This window comes from Thalassophryne amazonica, chromosome 15 (genome assembly GCF_902500255.1).
Source record: "Thalassophryne amazonica chromosome 15, fThaAma1.1, whole genome shotgun sequence".
NCBI classification, from domain to species: domain Eukaryota; kingdom Metazoa; phylum Chordata; class Actinopteri; order Batrachoidiformes; family Batrachoididae; genus Thalassophryne; species Thalassophryne amazonica.
In genome coordinates, this window is record NC_047117.1 from 89,986,237 (window position 1) to 90,000,306 (window position 14,070).

Sequence of the window (14,070 nt, forward strand, 5' to 3'; positions counted from 1 at the left end):
CGAAATTGGTTTTAGGTTGGATAATCTTTTGTCGACCATCCAACCTAAAACCATCTTCACCATGGTAGACTTCAGAGATGTTCCTGGATGTCATCAAAATGTGTAAAATGATTACCTTTAAATGATAATCATTTTCTCTTGACCCGAGTTGAGCCATCAGCCAATCAGAGTGTGGCTTTTTATTTTGTGATACTTTTGAACCAAAGTGTGATGAGAAAAGTAAAAAAAAACCCCAAACGTATTTATATAATATTATATAGCAATAATTAATTATATTAAAAAGATTTCAAGGTTATGAATACTATTTTTTCAGAAAACATTATTTTGATTTTAATCATTTTGAAGTTACCCTGCTATAAATAGACTGAGATTTAAAAAAAAAAATACAGAATGTCTCTTCCATTTGGATATAACCATCCAATCCTTTGGAATTGCTCAATATATGATCTAAATGCCAGCAACACATATGATATATAATAAAATAATGTTGGGCTTTATATTGTAAGATTGTGACACTGCGCTTGCTGCTCAGTCCAGATTTAGTTCATGAAACTTGATGTCATGATTAAACACGGATGCTTCTCTTGATCGCTCGTTCTTGTTTCATCAGCGAAGGCACTGCAACACTTTGTTGTGCTGCAGACTAAAGTTTAGTGACGGCAAAAGATAGTTTCCGCTTCATCGGAGAGAGCTGCTGGCGCTCTGTGCCGCAGATGCCTGTTTAGCAGCCAGGGGATTGCCTCGATTAAGTTTAATTCTAGCCTATAATTTTTCACGCTCGGAAAGACGTCATCAAACTAAGTAATTAAGGAAATAAGACAAGTCGAGCTGAGCAGAGCTGTCACCAAACCTCTCAATGAGCACGCAGAAAGGAAGCAAGTGAGGAGTGACAACTCAAGCCAGGTTTATTTTTACAGCCCGTAATTACAGAAACACTTCAGTGGGTTTTACAGTCCATACGTCACACAACACAGACTCCGAGGCCTCTAAACATGAACGTTCTACAACCACGTTCTGTTGTTATTATTACAACTTATATACGGAACATTTTATTTAGAAAATGCTGAGATGATGAAAGAAATTAGGTTTGGAGTGGGCTTGAATGCGAGAGGGAATGTGCAACATGCACTCCATATTGACCTTTTTTGTATCGTTATGATCACACAAATAATGTGATATAGTTTTCAGCATGATTTCAACATGATTGGAGCATTTTAAATTTTGACCCCTGTGTAATTCTTTATTGACCCCTGTAGCTCATTAGAGGTCAGCTCCAGGATGGCTCCATAGTTAATTAATTAATTAGTTAATTTAAAATATGTGTGCCAAATTCCATGCTTTTATCACAAAATGAACATTTTTTTTATGGAAATTGTAGCTAAGCTGCACCACTACAGTGGTTCTAGTGCCATTTAGTCTGAATTTATGCAGTTTTCCCGTATTATCCACACAATGACAGGATATCTCTTTGTCACTCAAAGGGAACACTATAGGTTATAGGCTTATAGGTTCTGCTACTAACCTATAAAATTATTCATGGACTGGCACCTCCCTACCTAGCTGACCTAATTAAACCTTATGTACCGGCCCAGGCTTTACGTTCTGAGGGTGCAGGACTACTTTGTGTCCCTAGGGTGAATAAGAAGTCTGCGGGTCACAGAGCTTTCTCTTATCGTGCCCCTGTTCTGTGGAATGATCTCCCTGCATCAATTCTGTTTTTTTCTCTGTTTAAGGTGCAGCTCCATCCAGAGATGGGAGTTGTATTTGTGTTGGCGATCCTCCTGTCCTGTGCACCAACAGCAATTCTTGTATATTCGTTCGTGAATTGTTCTGTGAATTGTTTCTGTAATTTATGTTGGGAAAGTAAAGTACACAGACCCACGATAGGGGGCATAAATGAACGGCCAATAGGAAGTCTGAATAAATAACAATTTATTCTGCAAATGTGCACAACAACCAAATATGCTTTTAGTCTGTCAATCAATCTACACAAAAGATGACGCGTGGGCAGGCCCGAGGGTAGGAGACGCCTATCCAGAGAAGAGCTGGGACCCACGAGGTTCCACCGCCAACGGAGACCTGCAATCCACCGAAGCTGCCAAGTCCTGAGCCCCAGGTGGCCACCGCTTCCAGCTGTTGGATCTGGTACTGCTGGTAGGAATAGACAGAGGTTATAGGTGGGTGTGTGTACACCCAGCAACAGTCAGCAAACAGTTCAGTTCCTCTCCTGAGGGAAAACTCCACCACTCCCAGAAAACAGGAACACTGAAAACGTGCAGTGCCTAATGTAATACTTAGAAAGTTAGGAAAGTGAGGAGTGGAAACGCCAGCTCCTCCAAACTTCCACAAACCCAGCTCCAAGCTGTAAGTATACAAAAGGATCACGACTGCAAAGATCAGAAGCAAAACATGTGCGTACGGCACAAGACGGCTGAGTCGGTTACCTGACAGGTAAGCTGATAACTCGGCGGAGTTATGATGTCTCTCCCAGGCTTTTATGGATGTGATGTGATGAATGATGATGTGTGACAGCTGTCAGCACCGAGCACCTGGCGGACTCCTGTGGCGACTGCGCCCTCTGGTGCCTGAAACCCAACAACAGGCAGGGCGCCCTCTGGTGTTGGGCCAGCAGTACCTCCTTTTCAGGCGGCCCACACAACAATTTATGTTTGTAGCATGGCCCAAGCAGAGGGTCACCCCTTTGAGTCTGGTCTGCTTGAGGTTTCTTCCTCAGAGGGAGTTTTTCCTTACCACTGTTGCTCTGGGGGTTGGTAAGGTTAGACCTTACCTGTGTGAAGCGCCTTGAGGCAACTCTGTTGTGATTTGGCGCTATATAAAGGAAAATAAATTGAAAAATAAATTGAAATTGAAACACAGAACTCTGATCGAGCAGAAAAAATTTAAACTAGACAAAGGGTGGGGGGGGGGGTAGTTGGTGCCATATTTTTAGATTTGAGAAAAGTATTTGATACAGTAAATCATAATGTTCTTATCTCAAAACTTTCAAATTTTAATATTTTATCAGAAATGCTGCAATGGATGGCTTCTTATTTATCTGATAGGATGCAATGTGTTAAAGTTAGTGATGTTTTTTTCTGATAACATTAAGTGTACAATGGGTGCGCCACAAGGTTTTGTTTTGGGCCCCCTCCTCTTTAGTCTTTATATTAATGATCTGGCACAGGTGTGTCAGGGCATGGATCTGCAAATGTATGCCGATGATACTGCTTTATACACACATGCAAAAACTGCTGAACTAGCAGCTAGGAAGCTGACAGCTGCTATGGAAAGGATCACAGAGTGGCTTGACCAGTCATGTCTCAGCCTTAACATAAGTAAGACAAAAGGTATGTTACTTTCTAAAACCAACCAGTTTGCGAGTAATGAAATCATTATAAAGGCTGAGAGGATTGACAATGTGAGGGAGTTGAAATATCTTGGAGGAGTAATTGATTCAAATCTTAATTTTAAGTCACATGTGAAAAAAATGACCAAAACCATCAGATATAATTTGATACATTTTAAACATATTAGAGGCTGTTTCTCAATGGATGCTGCAAAGACCTTCATGCATGCTATGATCCTTTCTCATTTGTCATATTGTATCACACGTTGGGGGCAGGCTGGAGAAACAACTATTAAACCACTGTAATCTTTGTATAAACAAACCTTAAAAACTCTACATAAAAAAATCTATGTGATATCGCCACTGCAGGATTCTAGAAAAGCTTCATCTGCTTAGTTTTGAGAATTATAAACTGTTTTGTAATCTGTTTCTTACATTTAAGATCTTAAATGACTTGGCTCTTTCCCCATTACGTCAATTTGTTAATATTGGTCCGGAGCAGTCTATAAGATCTACCAGAACATCTTCAATAAGAGCCTGTTCTCTGCCTTTCTGTCGTACTGCTTTTGGTCAGTCAGCTTTCTCTGTGAAAGTCACGACTCAGTGGAACGTTCTCCCTGACAGCATCAACAACTCTGATTCTATTGGAAGCTTCAAGAACAAACTGAAAAATTTACCGAAAGATACTCAGTTCTGTAACCACTGATTTTAGAAATATCATGTAAAATATGACTGTATGAATGTGTTTGTGTGTGTGTGAGTGTTTATGTCTGTGTGGTTGATTTACAGCTCTGCAGATTTGAGCTTATGTTTCTTGTGATGTTTTATTATTTATGTTTTAATTGTGACTGCAGATGTAAATGTCTGAATGTGGTCATCAAACTGAGCATCCTCCTGAAGAACACCACCAGAAAAACATCCAACAGTGCGTGTTTGTCCTTGTTTTTCAGTTTGTGTTTGGCTAATCTAATCCACGCAGTAGAAGGAGGACGGATAAAGAAGAGGAAAGTTGGCACAAAGGGGATAATGTGCTTTTGCTGTCACTGGTTTTGCAGCTTGGTGTCATGACACACTCGCCCTCTCAGTCAGGGGGTTAGAGGAGGAACATGTAGGTGAGAAGTTGTGTTTCTGCCATGCCGGTTTAGCGTGACACACCGCAGCGCATCCCACTACTTTGCTTTCAGCCATGTTTAATTCATGGTTTAAATCAAGGCTGCGTGCACGGAGTCTGAGAGCTATTAATGTCACCATCCATCCTCTCCTCGGCCTCACTCTTCTTCTTTTCATTTCGTTTCTTTTCCATTCCTGCAAACCTCATCCCAGGAACTTTGCTTTCTGATCACTTTTTCTCTGCACCCATACCTCCGTGCAGATTGGTGCTTCTCTTCCTTTTGCACTTTGTTCACCCCCTCTTCCTGCTCTCTTTCCTCTCTCTCCTACATACAGATGCAATCTTTGTCTGCGAGTAAAAGGTGACATATAAAAATATCCATCTCCCTCGCCCAAACTTTTAGACCGTCCTGAATTATTCACCTCCACATATCTGCGCCGCATCCTGCAGGTGCAGGGAAGAGCTTTTTTTTTTTCCAACCTAAAGTAATGAAATGTGGATGAACTCCTTTATCCCACCTGACAAGATGGTTTGGCTGAGGTGGGTTTAACGGAGCTGAGGTGATCAAAGGCTTCCAGAAAGGTCTCAAAGTCACACCGGATCGAAGGCCTTCCTTTCTTTATGCGGTGAATAAGAAATAACAGTATAGAAGACAGAATAGTGGCATTAAAGTCTGCATGTTAATCCAGTATCATCCACTTCATGAAGGAAATACATCACAATAACTAAATACAAGGCTGTTGAATTATATTAAGCCATTTAATTCAAGAAGCATTTGGGCAGAAAATGTAATAATACACAAATGATATAACATCCTCATCTAATATCTGAGTTATGATTGGACAAATCAACTTACATTTTTTCTATTCTTAGTGCACAGAGTCTGGATCTGAATGATTATTTGCATCATTAATTTGTCTTGATTATACTCATTATAGCTTGATGGGTAAGAAGATCTAGAAATAGCAGCTGTTAAAATGATAAACTGATTTTCTTTTGTCACCATTTATTTTCTTTGCCCAGGTTGCTACAGCAACAAACTAATTTAAGGTAGGCCAGATGCTCCTGTCTCCAGCACACTAAAACTGAAAAACCTAAGTTCAATTGAAGCTTTAAAATGATTATTTATTGAACCACTTTTATAACTTTTACTCATTCATTCATTTTCTGACACTCCTGGTCCAGGTTATGGTGGCAGTAAGGACCTCATCCCATAGTTCTCTCTCCTTGGCCAAGTCCTCTAGCTCTTTCTGAGGGATCCTGATGAGTTCCCAAGCCAGCTGGGAAATATAATCCTTCCATGGGACCTCCTCTCAGTTGGATGTACCTGGAAGACCTCCCTCAGGAGACGACCAGGGGCATTCTCACCCAAACCACCTCAGGTTGCTCCTTTCGATACAAAAAAGCAGCTGCTCTACTCTGCGTCCCTCCTGGATATTTGAGCTTCTCACTCTGTCCTGGAGTGTAAACCCAGATACCCAACAGAGGAACCTAATTTCTGCTGCTTGTATCCACAAACTCATTCTTTTGGTTATTACCCAAAGTTCATGACCATAGGTGAGGATAGAACCTTAAATCTACTGGTAAATTGAAACTCTTACCTTTTCTAACTTAAATATTACAAATGATCATTAATTAAACCACTTTTATTACTTAATCTTCAACATTTATTTTGAAGTTGAGTTTACCTGAATTTGTAAGGCATCAATTGAACTTAAGTTTTGAAGTAGAACCACCTTGATAATTTTTTACAGTGCAACATTCTCCATCCTGTTCTTTATTCTTTATTTGAATCCTCAGTAGCTTCCACAGAGTGGCCATTTGTCTTCCTGGGGTCCCCGTCTGAAGACCTTCTTTAGCCAAATGGGATATGTAATATTTATTTGACCGACACGCAGTAAAATGGGAAAGTCCAAGGACATCAGTGCAGATCTGAGAAAGAGGATTTTGAATTAAGATGGGGCAAGAATGTGTCTTGGAGCCACCTCTACACCACTGCAAATTCCAAGAGCATCACTTCAAACAATAGATAAGTACAAATTACTGACAGGTTCAATCACTTTGATCTGATCTGGAAGAAGACCTTCCTGAGAGGAAAGTTGTTTGGTGTATCAGGACAAACCAAGGAATCTTCAGTGTACCAGCCTGTCATGAACTGGTAGCTGATGGAGCATGAGCATCACTTTATCTTGCTGTTAGCTAAGAGGCTGCCATCGAACAAGGAAGCTCCAAAATCAACGACTTCAAGCTCAGCTAAAGTTAACAAATGACCATATGGACGAAGAACAAGAAATTCTTTGGGAAGAGCGTTTCATGATCTGACGAGACACACACTGAGTTGTAATAATCTAAGATATGTTTAGAGAAGTCAAGTCTTTTAATCCCAAGAACACTTTTCCAGCTGCTATGCACAGTGGTGGCACCATCAGGTTCTGGGCCTAGTTTGCCACCAGTGGAAATGTTGCATTGCACACAGCAATTTGAAGACTGGAGGAGGAGGACAACATCATGTTTGAATTCTGGACACTACTGGGTAGTCCAACAGCAGGACAATGATGCCAAATATGCATCAGAGTTGTTTGTGAAATAAAGAAAGTAACAGGGTTTTTAAAAAGGAATAGTTTGCACCATCTGTCAGGATTAGTCATCTCATTATGGGTAAAATACATCAGACTTCAATGGACGCTGACCTTGTTTAACCATTATTTTGGAGACCAAACATATAACACAATTAAAACTAGTCCATGCATTAAACATATTAGCTCAACCAATAATTTGCCTCACTTTTTATAAAATTGGACCAACTTTCAATTTTGACATCTGTACAAACTGAAATTGACTTGTGGCACTATATTTGCCATGTTTACCTCCATAACTCCATAACATTCAGGCATACATAGTCCGAACTATATGTTTTTGGGATCTTCATGGTATACTTTTCAATGTGAGTCAAGTGTTTTAAATTTTGACCCCTGTGTAAGTCTTCATTTACCTCTTCCTGGCTAAGACAGCTGCCTGGGATGGCCACCATACATTTCATGTTGCCATGGTACACTGAGGCTGGAGGGCAGATTAGTCCCCTTAAGTGGTACTGATTAAGTCAAAACTGGCTTTTGGTTCACAGACTAAAACATCTGTCAGAGCTTTGAAATCATTTATGTCTGAAGAACTGGACATATTTTATTTATATCAGAAGACAACAGCAAAGTAATAAAAGCACAAATGTGTACGTGGATCCTGGGGAGATCTCATTAAAAAAACGAAATGAAAGCAATGCCAAAGTGCCATGCATCTCTGATGACGGCATTTCTAAAGCTTTTGAATAACCAAAATGATGTTTGATCAAGAAAAGGTTCAAAATGAAGGCTTTTGTTTTCATGTTGTGCACTTTTGGTTAGCAGGAAACAGGAAAGTTACACACACACACACACACACACACACACACACACACACACACACACACACACACACACACACACACACACACACACACAAACACACTGAAAGATCAAGCTTTGTGCACCACTTAAAGTGACTTATCCTGTGGAACAGGCTGATTTAAGCCATTGTGCTAAGCGGGTGATATCTAAAGACGCCACAAAGACTCACAAAGTTGAACCGTGCACAGTCAACAGGAAGTGGGAGTGCCATTTTACATCAACGAGCTTCACTGTGGGCTCAAAAGTACAACGGAGTTTTAGGGCCACATTGAATTTCTTTCTTTTTTTTCTTTTTTTTTAACTTCGAGAATAAAGTCGTAATATTATGAGAAAAAAGTCATAATATTACAAGAATAAAGTCGTAATATTACGAGAAAAAAAGTAATTTTACAAGAAAAAAGTCCTAAATATGAGGAAAAAGTCAAAATATTATATTATGACTTTATTCTCATAAATTACAACTTTATTCTCATAAAATGATGACTTTATTCTCGAAGTCTTAAAATTACGACTTTATTCTCATAATATTACGACTTTATTCTCGAAGTCTAAAAAAAATAAATAAATTCTATGTGGCCCTAAAATGCCGTCGTACGAAAGCACATTTCTCAAATACAAACTCATTCATTCATTCATTCATTCATCTCCTACTGCTTAGTCCAATTATGGGTCGCGGGGGGCTGGAGCCTATCCCAGCAGTCACAGAGCGCAAGGCGGGGTACACCCAGGACAGGACGCCAGTCTGTCACAGGGCCACAAATAGACAAACACAGACACACCCACACACACACCTACGGACAATTTTAAAGAGTCCAATCCACCTAACCCGCATGCCTTTGGATGTGGGAGGAAACCGGAGCACCCGGAAGAAACCCACGCAAACACGGGGAGAACATGCAAACTCCACACAGAAAGGCTGTGGGAATCGAACCCACGACCTTCTCACTGTGAGGCAACAGTGCTAACCACTAATCCACCGTGCTGCCCTCAAATACAAACAAATTATTGGAATTGAATTCAAGTTGTGCACCGTGTACAAGTCAACACTGTGAGGCTGGTCTCTGGCACAGAGCCTGGACCACGACCTGGACTATTTGAGTGAAGCAGCAATTTACAGAAGCTTAACAAAGGGTGAGGAGTGGGTGAGGGAGAGGGAGGGCCTCCAAACACAGAAAAAAGGGAAGAGGAGGAGCAGAGGTTAATGAAGGGAGCATGAGATGGAGATGGAGAGAGGGAATGTTTCCGGCCTGAGGCAGCAGTGCGGGTCGACGGAGCAGAACCGGCCCTCTGAATCACTGCAGGGTTCCTGACAAATGCTTCATATTTAGGAGGGAAGCTCACAGTGATGCACACTTCTGTCAGTGCAGAGCAACAAAATGCAGCATCAGAGTGTAAATCTGCTGTTTGCAGATTCAAACCCATCGAGTCGTGTTGATCAGCGACGTGGAAACACTTCATATTCATCCAAACTGCATGAATACGAGGTCTGTCAATAAAGTATAGGTCCTTTTTATTTTTTTCAAAAACTATATGGATTTCATTCATATGTTTTACGTCAGACATGCTTGAACCCTCGTGCGCATGCGTGAATTTTTCCACGCCTGTCGGTGACGTCATTCGCCTGTGAGCACTCCTTGTGGGAGGAGTCGTCCAGCCCCTCGTTGAATTCCTTTGTCTGAGAAGTTGCTGAGAGACTGGCGCTTTGTTTAATCAAAATTTTTTCTAAACCTGTGAGACACATCGAAGTGGACACGGTTTGAAAAATTAAGCTGGTTTTCTGGTGAAAATTTTAACGGCTGATGAGAGATTTTGAGGTGATACTGTCGCTTTAAGGACTTCCCACGGAGCGAGACGTCGTGCAGCGGTCCCAGGCGCTGTCGTCAGCCTGTTTCAAGCTGAAATCCTCCACATTTCAGGCTCTATTGATCCAGGACGTCGTGAGAGAACAGAGAAGTTTCAGAAGTCGGTTTCAGCATTTTATTTAGGATATTCCACTGTTAAAGGAGATTTTTTTTAATGAAAGACGTGCGAACGGATTGTCGCAGCGGCTGCGACAATCCATTCGCACCGCCGCCACAGGAGAAACACCTCTGTTGGAAGCCTTAAGGACAAGTTGGAACATGTCCAGCTGTTAAACAATTTCTCAGATACTCACTCCACTGAAAGCCATCCCATCAAAAGCCGCCTGGATTTTACAAATGGTTATCAACACGGAGGTGTTTTTCTTGCGGTGGAGCATCGCGGCAGCTGCGAGCCGACGCTGCAATCCGTCCGCACGTCTTTCATTTAAAAAATCTCCTTTAACAGTGGAAGATCCAGATAAAATGCTGAAACCGACTTCTTCTGAAACTTCTCTGTTCTCTCACGACGTCCTGGATCAATAGAGCCTAAAATGTGGAGGTTTTCAGCTTGAAACAGGCTGACGACGGCGCCTGGGAGCGCTGCGCGACATCCCACTCCGTGGGAAGTCCTTAAAGCGACAGTATCACCTCAAAATCTCTCATCAGCCGTTAAAATTTTCACCGAAAACCATCTGAATTTTTCGAACCGTGTCCACTTCGATGTGCCTCACAGGTTTAGAAAAAATTTTGATCAAACAAAGCGCCAGTCTCTCAGCAACTTCTCAGACAAAGGAATTCCGACGAGGGGCTGGACGACTCCTCCCACAAGGAGTGCTCACAGGCGAATGACGTCACCGACAGACGTGGAAAAACTCACGCATGCGCACGAGGGTTCAAGCATGTCTGACGTAAAAACATATGAATGAAATCCATATAGTTTTTGAAAAAAAAATAAAAAGGACCGTTACTTTATTGACAGACCTCGTATGATTTGAAAAATCGACAAATCAAACAATGTAGGCAAAGGTTTGGGAATGTTTCCTGAAAATTGACCATAAAACAGCTTTATGATCTTTTTTAAACATAAGATGGATGTTTGTGTCCCACACAGAAGAACTTTGTTCACAACTGCAAATTTTGCTTGTCAAGAGAAATTGCTGTCCTTCTGTCCGTACATATGGGAAAACCTTTGGTGTCCTAAAACTCAAGAACCATAAAACTCTTGAAATCAAATTTTTTTTATATGAATTAAATAGTAGGAGGTCAATGATCTGCCTGCCAAAAAACATGCATTTCTGGCATTTATAAATGCCTTTTTTACAGAATTTTGGGTTTCCAGCAGGAAATTTACAGAAGCCCTGAAATAGTCACATCGCCCACTAGATGACGACAAAGAATACGCTAGTGGGCAGCAAAGTCTCAACTGTTTATTTCAGAAGTTAACTTTTGGTGAAAATAAGATGGACTGACAGCCAAAAAACAACTCACAGTTGTGTCCCTCCTCCCTTATGTGCAATTCAGTTGTTAAGAAGAAGATGCAGATTTCATGAGTTGAGATTTCATGTTTTCCTTTTTAAAACTCTTTTTTTGTGCCACTTATGAATCTGAAACACACACAAGGCTCTTTGGAGATGTTTAACCTAAAAGCCCCATCTATGGTTAAATTTAAGAGTTAGACAAACAATATTTACCCCAATATGACCCCTTTAAAGAAAAATAAAATCAAACAGTTGTGATTAATACTGATAAAGAGCAGATGAATGAATCAATTGGAAAAAATAAATATAGACAGACACTTTAGGATATGATCAAATCCTTCAAGTAAAGTTCTTAAAAATTTATAAAAACCTGAGTGTGTGTGGGGGGGGGTGTTGATCCAAAAAAGTGGGTTCATTTAAATAATCGCTACTGTGGATCAACTGAGACAAAAAGACCTGAGACAACTGTGATTAAGGACGGCAGAGTTTAAAAAGTACTTACCTGGAGAATATTATCTCAACTTAAAAATAAATAAATAACATAAAATCACATAAAAAGTTCAGTTTAGGAAAACTGATTGTGAAAGATTTTACACAAGATTTAAGTAAATGTGTCAGCAAATTGCTGTAGTTTTTACACATTTCAAACCTCATTTTAAAGCTACAGTATGTAAGATTTAGTGTCATCTCGTGGTGAGGATGCAGATTGCATCATGCTGTCACTGATCTGGATTTTGTTTCACATTTTGTTTCTTTAGTGATGCGGATTCATGCTCCCTTCCTTTCCAGTGTCATCATCATTAGTTGTTAGTTTGCACCAGCAGCCAGTAGATGGCGTAAAGGAGGGCAACTACTGACTCATCTTTTTTTTTCTTCAGTATTGTGTCTGCACTACAAAATGTGAAAGGCAGAGTATACATCCAAGAGCACTTATAAAAAAATAAAAATAAAAAAAATCATCTGCGCTGCAGTGGTTTTCATATCACTGTGTGGGTAATTTAGCAAATAATACTCATTTAAAAAAAACAATGTTTAATTTACTGTGTGCATCAATCAATAATTGTGTGTGTGTCTTAGTGTGTTATGTTTGTATGTCTGAGTTTATTGCCTGAAAACTTGTTAAATTTACTTTTTAAAGAAAAAAACAAAGGTGTATTTTTAAAGCCCCTCCTATCCTGTGACTCAAAGCAGTTAAAATAATTTTATGTTACAAGCCCGACTTTGTTACATGTCATATGTTCAAATTCCCTCCAGGCTTCATGACACAACGCAAATTATTATTGCTCCTATCATGGATAAATAGATGTATATCATCAATCGTCTCACATACAACTGTGTTCTGTATGATTATAGTATCTGTGTCATCAGTGAAGGGCTGATGTTAGTTGGTGGTGGAACATCTTAACAAACATAACATCTACTTTCACCATAAGATTGTACTTTGCAACAAAACTGTTCCAAGTTCAGTTATTATTTATATCCATCATTTGGGTTAATGTTGGGCTGTAATTAGCCAATGGGATTTTCATATCTGTAGGTAGTTTCAAAGAGGAACATTTGTCATTTGCTACAACTTGATTTTGTAACGAGGCACAGTTTAACCAGTCAGAACTAAAAGTGTGACAAGCAGAGAATTTGAGGCGATAACCAAGGAGCTAATTATTCCTCCCTGAAAGACAGATTAATAAAGCATCTAATGACAGACATTTAACATGTAAGGGCATGTTTATTCACATTTAAAATTCATGGATGTTTTGTATAAGTGTTACCTTCCAAACTTTCTTTGAGGAACATCGTTTTCAAGCATTTCAAAAAAAAAAAAAAAAATCACGTATTTGTTGACACCCTGTTGATCCTCTGCCCATCTTTGCTCCTCAAAGACTCAGACTTTTGTGGACACTGCTTTTGTACCAAATCAAGATTACGATCACCTGTTTGAATTATTATTATTAAATACCTCATTACTAGCCCTAAACTGCCTCATCTCAACCTCCTTGGAAAGTGTTCTAGTCCTGAAATATTACAAGATAGGATGTATATTAACAAATGGACATGAAATATCTTTGGTACACACTATCCACAATGAAACAGAAATGTGAATAAATGTAAGAATCACTGTGGCTTTCATTTATTTATTTATTTATCACATTTTTCATAATGTCTGACTTTTTCTGATTTTTAGTTGTTTATTCACAGTTGCAGCCTTAAATCCACACCTTAATTTACAACAAGTTGAGCAAGTGATTAAGGAAAAAGTATAGAAAAACATAAAAATTTAAATAATGTAATGATGTCATAGAGGAGTATACAGTCAGTGCAGTATTTTGTGTAAATAAAATAATTTCGTGCTACATTTTAAAGTCTTCATTTGTGTTCATCGGGGTACACAGTGATATCTTAAGGCAGGTACAAAGAGTGAGAAGCACACGTTTGCAAATTTAGTATTTTCATTTGTAATAATAAAGTACAACGACAGATAAAGTGTGTTTGTGCACCGCATCATTTTTACTTTGCATCCCTCTCCTCTTCATATTAGCAAATATGATTTTGTGTGTGTGTGTGTGTGTGTGTGTGTGTGTGTGTGTGTGTGTGTGTGTGTGTGTGTGTGTGTGTGTGTGTGTGTGTGTGTGTGTGTGTGTGTGTGTGTGTGTGTGTGTGTGTGTGTTTAGAAGTATTTTTGAGTAAGCTACATTTTAAAAAAACAGCATAAACAAGATGAAGGGGGGAAAAACCCTGGAGGTCCAGGATGAGGTAAAAGGAGGATTATTCTAAAATAAATAAACGCCAGCTCTGCTGCTCAATTAGAGACACAAAGCTCAGGAGAAAAACAAAAAGATAAAAAAGAGGGAGAGGT